The sequence below is a fragment of the Myotis lucifugus genome, unplaced genomic scaffold (assembly GCF_000147115.1).
Source record: "Myotis lucifugus unplaced genomic scaffold, Myoluc2.0 scaffold_183, whole genome shotgun sequence".
NCBI lineage: Eukaryota > Metazoa > Chordata > Mammalia > Chiroptera > Vespertilionidae > Myotis > Myotis lucifugus.
The window spans coordinates 1,731,255-1,743,676 of NW_005871231.1; positions in this window are offsets into that span (position 1 = coordinate 1,731,255).

The window sequence follows — 12,422 nt, forward strand, 5'->3', positions numbered from 1 at the left end:
TTCAATTTAACTTGAAGCCTATGTGTTATCCCTGGTCTTAATTCAAGTGTCTTCTCTTTTTGCTTGTTGGCTTATTTTCCTGAAGGTCTCCATTGGTGGAATCACTGCAGTCTCCCCTGTGGATCATGTCTTTGTTTTCTGCGTTGGCCTTCAGCAAGTTCTCTGTCCAAATACAATCTCCTGCTGGAAAAGCAAGGCTGTCCTTATCCTTCAACCCAAACAAATATCTCAAAGAAATATGATTTGGTTTTGCTTCGGAGAAATAAGAGAAATATCAAAGGAGAAAATAAATCAATCCACCTCTGTGAGATTCCTGTGAAATTTATTAGAAACAAGCTCCGGTGAATGCAGAGGTTGCACCTTGAACACCAGTTTCGCTTTCAAGCACGCCGCCCTGCTTCTGTAATGGGCTGCACTTACCCACACTTTTTATTTTTTAAAGCACTTTAAAGACATTTCCTAATTGATTTATGGCCTGGGAACCCATTTGGAACATGCAACGAGAGTGATTAAAAGGCCAGAAGAACTGATTTATGATGAAAGATTAAGAACGGAATATGATCTGAAACTTGACCAAACAGAGATGCACGGCAGATATCTCAGCCGCCTACAATTACCTGGCCGTGTGGGAACTCCTGAGTGAGGGACAAATTATTTCACTTGGCCATTAGAGGTTTCAAAAGACAAAGTTGATTTTTTTTTAAACAAAGAAAAACTCAACCCAGCAGATTGATTCTCTAAGGCTGTGGGCTGTCCCAGAGAGCTGCAGACTCAGGTTTACTGTAGGACCAAGGTCAAAAGCCAAGAATGGCCTTCTTGTACCTACAGGAAATGTGACCTAAGCCTCTCTCTGTCCACCGTTCCCATCACTGCCCTCCCGTGGCCCATCAGCAGATGATTGTGAGAGGTTTCCCTCTTTTTTGTCTCTGGGAATAAGCTGAGAACCTGCTACACTCAACCTAAGGGAAATGACAACCTGATCCACTGGGGAGGATGCTCTCTGTTAGAAAGATGGTCTATCGGTTATGGGAACCCACACAGGCATTTGTGTGATTCATTGTTCCAGGTTTTTGGTTAATCAGTCTCTCAGGTTCACAGAAAAGGTTTAATAATACAATCAACAAAATAGCTCACAGATTCTTTATGCTTCAAATGGTTTGGGTTTAATTTTTGTTTATTATTTTAAGAATACATAGATATATATCTCAGCTCCAAATTATTCATTCATTTATAAATACATTCCCCTAACAACATCAAATGAGTTATTTACTTTGTACACCTTGTGATTTAGCCATTTTGGGGAGACAGAAACGTTTTAAAGAAATAGAAGGTGTGACCATTGTCTGCAAGGAGCTGCGGCTGAGACAGAAGGGACAGAGGGTCCCAAACTCTTCCTACCATGTGGCTAACTTCTTCTGGGCAGTGAGCTGAGACCTGAGACTCTGGCCGGGGTAGAGTTTTGGGAATTGGAGCTGTGTGGGAATGGTGCTGCCCGTCCTTATCATACAGGATCCTGACCCAGGAGAAGCTGAGCTTGAAAACTATTGGCAAAACAAACACGTTCAACTCCTCAAACATATGGTCTCCAAAGGGGGTTACTTTTAGGTAGTAAATAGGTTCAAAAGGACGGGCAGATCCAGAGGAGAACCCGAGGATTCCCAGCAGAGAAGGGAGGTTCTGAAATAGAACTGTGGCCCGGCTACAAGTGGAAGATGTGCTATGGGGGACGTGGGGGTTGGTGTGGGAGACAGGTCAGCCAGCAACTCAGGTGCAAAGGCTCAAAGCCACCAAGTTGCACAGGTCCCAGGAGTTCCGCTGTTATTGTGTTCAATGTGAATGGTGCCCCTGGCGCCGGGGATGCATCAGCTGAAGAGGCTTTGGCAGGGGTTACTGGCTGCTGAGGAGGAGACCTGAGCTTAGTGTTTGGGAAGAGTTTCAGAGGAAATGACATCTAAGTGAACTTGTGATGATGCAGAATTAACTAGACTGAGAAGAGGAAGAAGCAGCTGCAAATGTAAGGGGGTCCTGGCGAATGGCGCCCGAGAGTTGTCCTTGGCGTGGCCTGCAGGTGGCAGAAGGGAACACTGGGGTGTGTAAGGAGGAGTGTACAGAGGAGGCAGGAAGAGGTGAACCACTCTATGGAGATCGTGAACAACACCTGAGAGTGTGGACACTATGGGGAATGGGGAAGCCATTACAGAATTACGCAGGGAGCCCTTTGTCAGAGAATGAAGGGGAAAGAGCACATTGTCAATGGTAGAGAGGATGAAGGTGGTTGAGACCAGTGGCAGGAGACCAGTTAGGAGGCTACTGAAATAATCTAGGCAAGAAGCAGTGAATCTCTGTAGTGTGATGGCGAAGCAGTAAGGGCTCCTTGATGCCTTAGTCCAAGTCTGTCTCCTTTTAGATGAATCAGGTCAGGTGTCTTTCAGGTTATACTGTCCAGGTCACTGCTGGCTAATACATGGAAATACCTGAAAATGTTTCCTTTTTAACTAGTGTGGGCACACGGATTGACAAATATCTACAGCAACAGAACCTGGCATATCCTTCATCATTTGGCAAAATGACTCTGCTTTATTAATAGTGGAAGCCAGTTCATAAGTCTTTGTCGAATTTCTAACAAACATTTCTCCTTTCTCTGGGGTTGATGAATTTGATAAAAATTTGGAGTAGGGTGGGAGGCTTATGTGGAGCATATCACTGATCCCACAGGTCGAGATGCAGATGGATTTTAAGTCACCGACTCTAATAACATATGACATTACAGGGAATGATACACACAAAAAATATTGCAGCAAGTCCCACGCACTATACCTACCACAATCTCCTGAGTTTACAGCCTTCCCACCAGGTTCCTAATATAGAGGATTTGAGCCCAATCCTATAAAAGGAATTACACAGTCTCTTCTGAAAAAGTGGTACTTCGATAAATAAGTGGAGGAGCCAGGATATAGGAAACATAAAAAACCTTTAGAGGGTCAATGAAGCCTTGGGAGACAAAACTCAATAGCTCAGGGACAAGAAACGTAATGGAGTTTTCTTTGTTTTAGACAGAAAATTACAAGGTGCTGTTGGAGGTTATAGCTGGAGTTGGAATAGTCTCTTGCAAGAGTGCAGTTTAACAAGCCAGTGAGGTACCTGACCCCATCCAAATAAAGGAATCAGAGTTTTGTTGGTTTTTCACCGTGACGAGAAATATTCCACCAGAAAGTTCAGAGAGAGTGAAAAACGTGTATGCCTTTTGGGTGGTGGTGGCATGGGGATGTACAATTGGCAAAACTCATCACCTGGATGATGGGTGTATTTTACTGATTACACTGCATCAATAAAGATAATGTAAGTAATTTTGAAAAAGCAAAAGAAAAAAAAAAAGAAAAAGAAAAAAAAAGAAAAGAAAAATTCTGACACTGTCCTGGTGGCAAATGAACATGAACTGGGCAGTGGGGCTGATCAGACCTGAGCGGTCGGCACTTCAGGATCACAAACCAGACCTCTCTTGCTTGGAGGTGAGGGTGGGGGGAGGGTGGGGAGGGAGCAAATTCACTCAATGCAGTGGGAGGCCCAGGCCATCTCTGAGTAGCAGATAGACTGGCCAGAGTACGGGCACCATCTATACCTTTGGCTTCTCTGGTCAAGCACAAAACCATTTAAGTCCCTCTGTGAACTTGAAGCTCAGTGTGGGGATAACAGATAGGGTCCATTTTCTCTTGTCCATAAATCATACACAGAGCCCTGGACTAATGAGGATTCCCAGACCTTATCTCTGCCCAAAGAGGAGAATCGACATTGATTAGTGATGTCTGTTGGGGGTGTGGTAGGCTGGATTGGAGGCACCTATGCTTTCCTGCCTACCCCAGGGTTGTGAATTATTGTAGACTCTAAAGTGGTGTGTACTTGTGAGGAATGGAAGAGTTTATTCTGAGAGTCCAGTGGTCCAGTCATTCTGTGGCTTCTCACAGAAGACCTGCCACACCTGTCCCCTGATTTTGATGGCCTCTGATTTTCCATGAAGTTCTGTGGGCTTGAAACAGTATGGTCCCTCCAGAGGTAAGGTATTTATTCAGTGTGTTCTGTGTTGTGATGCTCTGAAGGACATAGAAGCAGACAATGGAGATCTCAGTTTTATTAGCAGAGTGACTGTGACTGTTTCCCACCTTGTGCTTCTGAGAGCATTGAGGCCTTGGTAACCATCAGACAGGAGGAAGCTTTGTCCCCAAGTCACTAGTGCCCAGGGGTCTGGAGAGAAAGGACCCGTGGGTGTTCAGTGGAATGGAGTTAATCAGTACCATCTTTAACTGAATTATTTTCCACATAAACCCAAGGTTAAAGGTAAAGTGGGCAGATAATTACTTTACTCCAAGGGTGACTCATTTTCAGCCCAAGGCACTAGATCCAGATTTCAATTTGAGTTCATCACATTCCTCTAGTCCAGTGGTTCTCAACCTTCCTAATGCCGAGACCCTTTAATACAGTTCCTCATGTTGTGGTGACACCCAACCATAAAATTATTTTCGTTGCTACTTCATAACTGTAATTTTGCTACTGTTATGAATCGTCATGTAAATATCTGATATGCAGGATGTATTTTCATTGTTACAAATTGAACATAATTAAAGCATAGGGATTAATCATAAAAACAATATGTAATTATATATGTGTTTTCCGATGGTCTTAGGTGACCCCTGTGAAAGGGTCGTTCTACCCCCAAAGGGGTCTCGACCCACAGGTTGCGAACCGCTGCTCTAGTCACTCCTGCATTAGCACAGAGGTAATTTCCATCTGGATGAGTCTGTGTGGTGAAGTCATCGGGCAAGATGTTTAGAGGTTTAATAATTAAAGCAGATGAAGATTTGTGAATAATCAAAGTTCCACACGAGGGTGACTTTTAAATGCAGGGGAGGTGGTGACTTAACAACATCATTTGTCTTCAAAACCTTCTGAGTCCACATGTGCTTTGTCTGCATCCCTCACTTCTCAGCTTTCTTTTTCTTCTTCTCTGACTCCTCTGTGTCTCTGACTCCTCTCAGTTGCCCACTCTCCTACAGTCACTAATTGGCCACAGTACATAATGGAAACACTGAGCCTAGATTTAATTAAGAACAGCCTCTGTGTTTTGTAGATGAGGAGACCAAGACATAAGTTGGAGCAGGGATTTGACGTAGTCAAAACAGAAACCAGGCTTTTGTGATTCCCTGTTCAATACTCTTAGTATTTGCTAAAATTATTTAAAAATATCATTCTTCTTGCTATAAAATATTACATGACCCTTGTAAAATGTGTTTAAAAATACAGAAAACTGTAAAGTAAAAATAAAATCAAGTACTGATACTTCACCCAGAGCTAATCACTTTTAACCATTGGGTAGGTATTTCTTTCCAATCTCTTTTCCTTTCAAATACATAGAAATTCATCTGTTTTAAAGAAGTAAGATTCTATTTTAGAGGCACCTTGGGATCTCATTTTTTATGCTTATGCTTCTCTTGTTAGCACTGTCTCATTAATTTTTATCCCATTTCAACGAAATATTCTGGAAATATGACTTTTAATGAGGTTATACTATTCCAATCAATGGCTGTACCATAATTTGTTTATCCATTTGTGGAACTTATTGAATGAAATTACCTATTTTTTATTTAAAAGCAGGTGAGTGAGTTTCATTTGTCCCAATTGGGGGGTGTGTGTGAAGAGATATCTCCAACAATCCTAAATGAGTTGCTTTTTGTTCAAAGCAGTTAACTCAGTACCATGATTGTGTTGATTTAACTACCATGTTTTCCTAGACGCTTTCTCTGCTCTCTGTCCCCATGTCAGGCAGAGAATCCACTTCATTCTCCAACCCTTGCTACCAACTGGGTATTAAAATCCGATCGCCCAACTCATCAGGCCTGCCTTATGGATCACCCACCCAGCTGGCATTGCCCAAACTCCTTCTGAAGCAGGAAAAGTGCCTGCTGGGCACATGCCAAGAGAAGGCAAAAGAGAAACTTGTTCATTGCTGGAAGATGGCACTTTACAGTTTACAAATCCTTACCTGCCCTGGGAAGAGAGGAGAGAGAATGTCCCTGAGGTCCAGGGAGACTCACTCACAGACCTGGTTTTTGGATTTTTTTCCCATTGCAAAGATGAAGCACATGTCACACAGTATACGACGGCAAACAGACCTCGGCTGGAATTGCCCCTTTGCTCTACCTTGTTCTGAGACTTTGGTTAGATGACTCATGTAAAAGTTCCTCATCTGCCATTCAGGACTAATCACAAGCCCTGACTCAGGGGCTTGGACAAGGATTGAAAGACATAATACAGCTGAAGTGTGGTGTCCGGAATGTCAAGGGGGTGAAGAAATGGTGGCGAAAACTGTCATCTACCCTGCCTGTCCTATTGTTCCCATGCTCAAGGTCAGCATTTATCTTGTCTTTTTTTGTTTTGTTAATCCTTACACAAGGATATTTTTTCCCCCTCAGATTTTTAGAAAGAGTGGAAGGGAGAGAGAGGGAGAGAAACATCGATGTGAGAGAGATGCACATGAATTGGTTGCCTCCCTGACCCACCCCAGTGGGGGCCGGAGATCGAAACTACAACCCAAGTACATGCCCTTGATGAGAATCAAACTGGAGACCCTTTGGTCCTCGGGCTGACGCTTCTACAACTGAGCTTAACAGGCTAGCACAGCATGTACCTTTTCAACAAATAATAGAAAACGAAAATTAAAGTGCTATCTTTGAGATGATTATTTTCATATACTAGTATACACAAAACGAAGCATACTTGAATTTAAATTAAGGAATGAGAGCCTTTGATTATTAGAACTTGATGAGGCATCTGACTACACATATTAAGAGCAGAACACTGAACCTTTCCTTTGCTAGATGCTTATAGGTCTGCAAAGCTGCAGTTATGACTTTGAAGGCCCAAGACCTGCCCACTGGACTCCCAGGACCATGGCCCCTTTCTGGTCCCAGGCTGGCCCCTCCAGCTGCCCTGTGGCTTTGGAACCAGATTGGAGCTGTCACATCCACTTACTCGGACCAATGTGACCTTTGTTCTTCACCCGGGGGTTTTCTCAGTGAGCCGGGTATGGACACACCTGGTGCAGAAAAGGTGTTCTTCTGCGGAGAACAGTTTAGGGGAATATCTGCTCATCAACAGCGCTTCCTCTGAAGGTGACGCATTGGTGGCTGGCTGGTCTGTGTGCTCCCTCAGGCTGAACAGCACACAGCCCAAATCACCTTCCTGAAGCACGTGTGGCAATAGGCTAATTATTTTTATGATGCCAGGTCAGCAATAAAGGTGACCTTCCTGCTTTGCCCTTTCCCCATGACTCATGACAGGAGGGACCATTTTTAAAGCTGAGTTTAAGCACCCAGCCTGCAGGGGAGGGCAGCCCTGGACATGGGCCGAGTTGCTTGGTACTCCTTTTCTTTTTTAAAATATATTTTTATTGATTTCAGAGAAGAAGGGAGAGGGAGAGATAGAAACATCAATGATGAGAGAGAATCATTGATCAGCTGCCTCCTGCACACCCCCTACCCACAACATGGGCACGTGCCCTTGATCAGAATCAAACCTGGGATCCTTCAGTCCGAAGGCAAACACGCTATACACTGAGCCAAACCAGATTGGGCTGTACTCCTTTTCTTTCTCTCTTTTTTATTTATTTTTATTTTATAATTTTTTAAATCTTTATTGTTGAGATTATTACAGATGTCCCTTTTCCCTCCCCCCACCTCATAGCTCCCCTCTACCCGGTTCCCTCCCTGCCCCAAGCCTTCACCACCCTATTGTTTGTGTCCATAGGTAATGCATATAAGATCTTTGTTTAATCTTTTCCCTCCCACCACCCTCCTTCCCTCTGAGAATCGTCACTCTGTTCCATTTCCATGCTTCTGATTCTATTTTATTCACCAGTGTATTCTGTCATTAGATTTCTTATTTGTTTGATTTTTAGATTCAATTCCTGATATATATATATATATATATATATATATATATATATATATATATATTTATATATATATTTGTTGACATTTTGTTGTTCATCTTTTTTCTTTTTCTTCTTCTTCCTTGTCTTAAGAATACCCTTTAGCATTTCATATAATACTGGTTTGGTGGTGATGAACTCCTTTAGCTTTTTCTTGTCTGTGAAGCTCTTTATCTGACCTTCAATTCTAAATGATAGCTTTGCTGGTTGTAGGTCCTTGCTATTCATCAGTTTGAATATTTCTTGCCACTCCTTTCTGGCCTGCCTAGTTTCTGTTGAGAAATCAGCTGACAATTGTATGGGCACTCCATTGTAGGTAACTAACTGCTTTTCTCTTGCTGCTTTTAAGATTCTCTCTTTGTCTTTACCCCTTGGCATTTTAATTATGATGTGTCTTATTGTAGTCCTCTTTGGGTTCCTCTTGTTTGGGACTCTCTGTGCTTCCTGGGTTTGTAAGTCTATTTTTTTCACCAGGTAGGGGAAGTTTTCTGTCATTATTTCTTCAAATAGGTTTTCAATATCTTGCTCTCTCTTTTCTTCTGGCACCCTCATAATTCAGATGTTGGTATGCTTGAAGTTGTCCCAGAGGCTCCTTACACTATCTTCATATTTTTGGAATCTTTTTTTTTTTAGCTCTTCTGGTTGGGTGTTTATTGCTTCCTCACATTTCAAATCATTGATTTTATTCTCGGGATCCTCTAGTCTACTGTTGAATCCCTGTATATTATTCTTTATTTCAGTCAGTGTATGCTTAATTTCTGACTGGTTCTTTTTCTTTTTTTTGGCATTCTCACTAAGATCCTTGAAAGTCTCACTAAGTCCCTTGGAGATTTATAGAAGATTCTTTTTTTTTAAAAATATATTTTATTGATTTTTTACAGAGAGGAAGGGAGAGAGATAGAGAGTTAGAAACATTGATGAGAGAGAAACATCGACCAGCTGCTTCCTGCACATCTCCCACTGGGGATGTGCCCGCAACCCAGGTACATGCCCTTGACCGGAATCGGACCTGGGACCCTTCAGTCCGCAGGCCGATGCTCTATCCACTGAGCCAAACCGGTTTCGGCAATATAGAAGATTCTTGAGTAACCTTATAACCATGGTTTTCAACTCTATATCCAGTAGTTTGCTTTCTTCCATTTCTTTTATTTATGACATGTTTCTTTGTCTCTGCATTTTGGCTGCTTCCCTGTGTTTGTTTCTATGTATTGGGTAGAGCTGCTAAGTCTCCTTGAGTTGATAGAGTGGCCTTGTGTAGTAGGTGTCCTATAAGGTCCAGTGGCTCAACCTCCCCAATCACCTGAGGTGGACACTCTAGGTGCACCCCTCCGTGGGCTGTGTGCACAGTCTTGCTGTAGTTGAGCCTTTATTGCTGTTGGTATCATTGGGAGGAATTGACCTCCAGGCCAATTGGCTGTGGGGACCAGCTACAGCTACAGTGGGAGAGCTGCAGTGCAGGAGACACCCTTATGGAGCAGGACTTGCTTCAGTGGGGCTTTGGTACTCATGGAGTCTGCCCCTTGAGTGTGTTACTTATGGATGTGAAGAGTTGTAATCTGGTATGGTCTCATACTGACCCCTGGCTCTTGGGTCTCCAGGGATGTGCAAAGTCAGCCACTGCAGGGGCCCCCCAGTAGGAGCAAGAGAGAGATCTTCAGATTCCTCCTTTTTGTATCAGGTTTGAAAGTGCCCAAACGAGGCCCAGCTATGAAGCAAGGCAGGCTGGTCTTGGTGCCTGGTCTTGGGCCTTTTATTGATAGGCTTGGGGCTTTGTGACCCAGCTGCAGCTTGTTTGACAGGTTTTAGCCTAAGCAAGGATTGGCCATTCATATGCAAAAGCTTCAGCTTTCAGCGTGGGTGGAGTCTCAGGGAATCACCGGGCAGAGCAAACAGATCTGGCTTCCAGTCAGCCCTGCGACCGGGAAGGTCCCAGCATAGGAACAATGACTGCTGCGAGGAGCACCTCCATCTAGGAGAAAGCCACCTCGAGTTCCTGCCCCAATGCCAGACAATCCAGTTCCTCCACTGGAGCTCAGAGGAAGTGGGAGCTTGTAAGTTCAGCTTGTGTGCTGGCCTTTTAAGAGGAGCAGCTGGGTCTCTAGCAGCCTCTGTGTCACTGAGTCCCAATCTGGTTTTTACAGCTCCTAGTTCTTACAGCCCATAGGGACTTCTTTTCCCAGCTCTGGGACCCTGGGCTGGGCGTCTGGTGTGGGGCTGGGACCCCTTGCTCTTCTGGGAAGCCTCCACAGAGACCATCTCCCTCCTGATTAAAAAAGTGGCACACGTGAGTGGCTGAACCAGCCTGTTCCGTGCCTCCGCACCTTCTACCAGTTTCAGTGTGCTTTCTTCTTTACTTATCTAGTTGTAGAACTTCCATTCAGCCAGCTTTCTGGTGGATCTGGATGATGGTTGTTCTGTATTTTAGTTGTAATTTTGATGTGATTGTGGGAGGCAGAGAGTACAGACGTTTGCCTACACTGCCATCTTGGTTCTTCCTATACTCCTTTTCTTTGTATCCTCGTCCCAGTCCTGGTTTTTGGCCCTTGGAGTCTGAAGGTGTATTAGTTTCTAGGGCTTCCATAACAAAGCACCACACATTGAGTTGCTTAAAACCCCAGAAATTTATTCCCTCTCAGTTCTGGAGGCTGGAAGTCCAAGGTCAAGGTGTCCACAGGGCTGTGCTCTCTCTGAAGGCTCTGGGCAGGAGGTGGACGAGGGAGTGTGCTGCATGCCTTTGTTCCAGCTCTGGGGTTGTGAGTGATTTTGACGTTCTTTGGTTTGCAGTGGTATCATTCCAGTCTCTGCCTCTGTGGTTGCTTGCCAGTGTCTGTGTCCCTGTCTCCTTATATGCCATTAAGTACCTGACCTACTGCAGTTTCATCTCATCTTAACTAATTACTTCTGCAAAGGCCCCATTTCCGAGTGAGGTCACATTATAAGGTACGGCGGTATAGGATCTCAGACTATCTTTTTGGGACCACAGTTGAAACTATAACAGAAGGTATCTAAGGGTACCTCATTTATAAGTATATATTGCTGATTTCAGAGAGGGAGAGGGAGAGAAAGATAGAAACATCAATGATGAGAGAGAATAATTGATTGGCTGCCTCCTGCAGGCCCCCTACTGGGAATGGAGCCTGCAACCTAGTCATGTGCCCTTGACTGGGCATCAAACCTGGGACCCTTCAGTCCACAGGCTGACACCCTGTTCACTGAGCCAAACCAGCTAGGGCAAGGGTACCTCATTTATAAAAGCTTGAGGCATTATTTCTAATTAGTTACCAGACCTGAGACTGGTCAGGAGCGGCTTTAAGTGTTTGCTTTGCAGGTCAGAAGAGGAGGCTCGGCTCCAAGCTTACACTGGTTGTGTGCACACATGTTTATGAGCAGCCTCCATCCCTCTTCCCAATCCCCACCCCCTGCAAGCTACATTTGTTTGTTTGGGTGAACACAACTTTCTTAATATTCTAACAAGGTTACAGTATTCTAGTGAATAAAGAAAAAGAGGGCTCCCACCTCCTTACTGAGTCACAAGACCCATACTCATGGGGCTCCCTCGTTTCTCCAGGCACCTCTTCTGTGACAAAGTTTAGCTTGGGGGAATAAATTTACAGGGTCCTATTAAAATGACCACAGAAAAGTTAAACCTCTAGAATTACTCATTTCAGAAAAGCCCAAATGCTTTTAACTAAACAGGGCAACTTCAAAAACTTAATGAAAACCTTGCAGGCTATAATGTAATGAGAAACACTTTATTCCTTTTAGCTATTTCATGAAAAGTTGGGCATGTCTGTGGTGATTTTCATCCGAAGTGTCTCAGATACCATGCTCATTTTATAAATTATGCTGTCTAGGGGGCTTCCATATCCTGCCCTCATTTTTGTTTATATTTCCAAGTCCTGGGGAGGGCCAACCCCCACCTGCATCCAGGTTAAAGGATTCTGTGTAGTAAGGACTGTACTTAAATTGAAGTGTTTGGGGATTTGGGGAATTTCTCACTCCTAATTTACATCACACACAAAAAAATTTGGCAGGTCCGATTTTCATTATTTCAGAATAAAGTGGACTAGATATGTAAGAAATATATTTTATGTATCCTGGAGTTTTTAAAAGTTATAAAAAATTTTGGACTACCATACTGGATGTGATTATTGAATGTCTTAATTTAGTTGTGTTAATGACATTGTAGTTATGAATACCTTATCTTGGAAATTCAGGCTAAAAGAACTGAAGGATAGAGCAATATTTGCAACTTCCTTTCAAATGGTTCAACAAAAAATACATAAATAAAAGTAAAATCGTAACTGTGAGTTGATGGATATGTTAATTAGCTTGACTTTCACAACATATACATTTATCAAAATATGTTGTACACCTTAAACCTATACAATTTTTATTTGTCAAGTGTACCTGAATAAAGCTGCGGGGGAGGAAGTATACA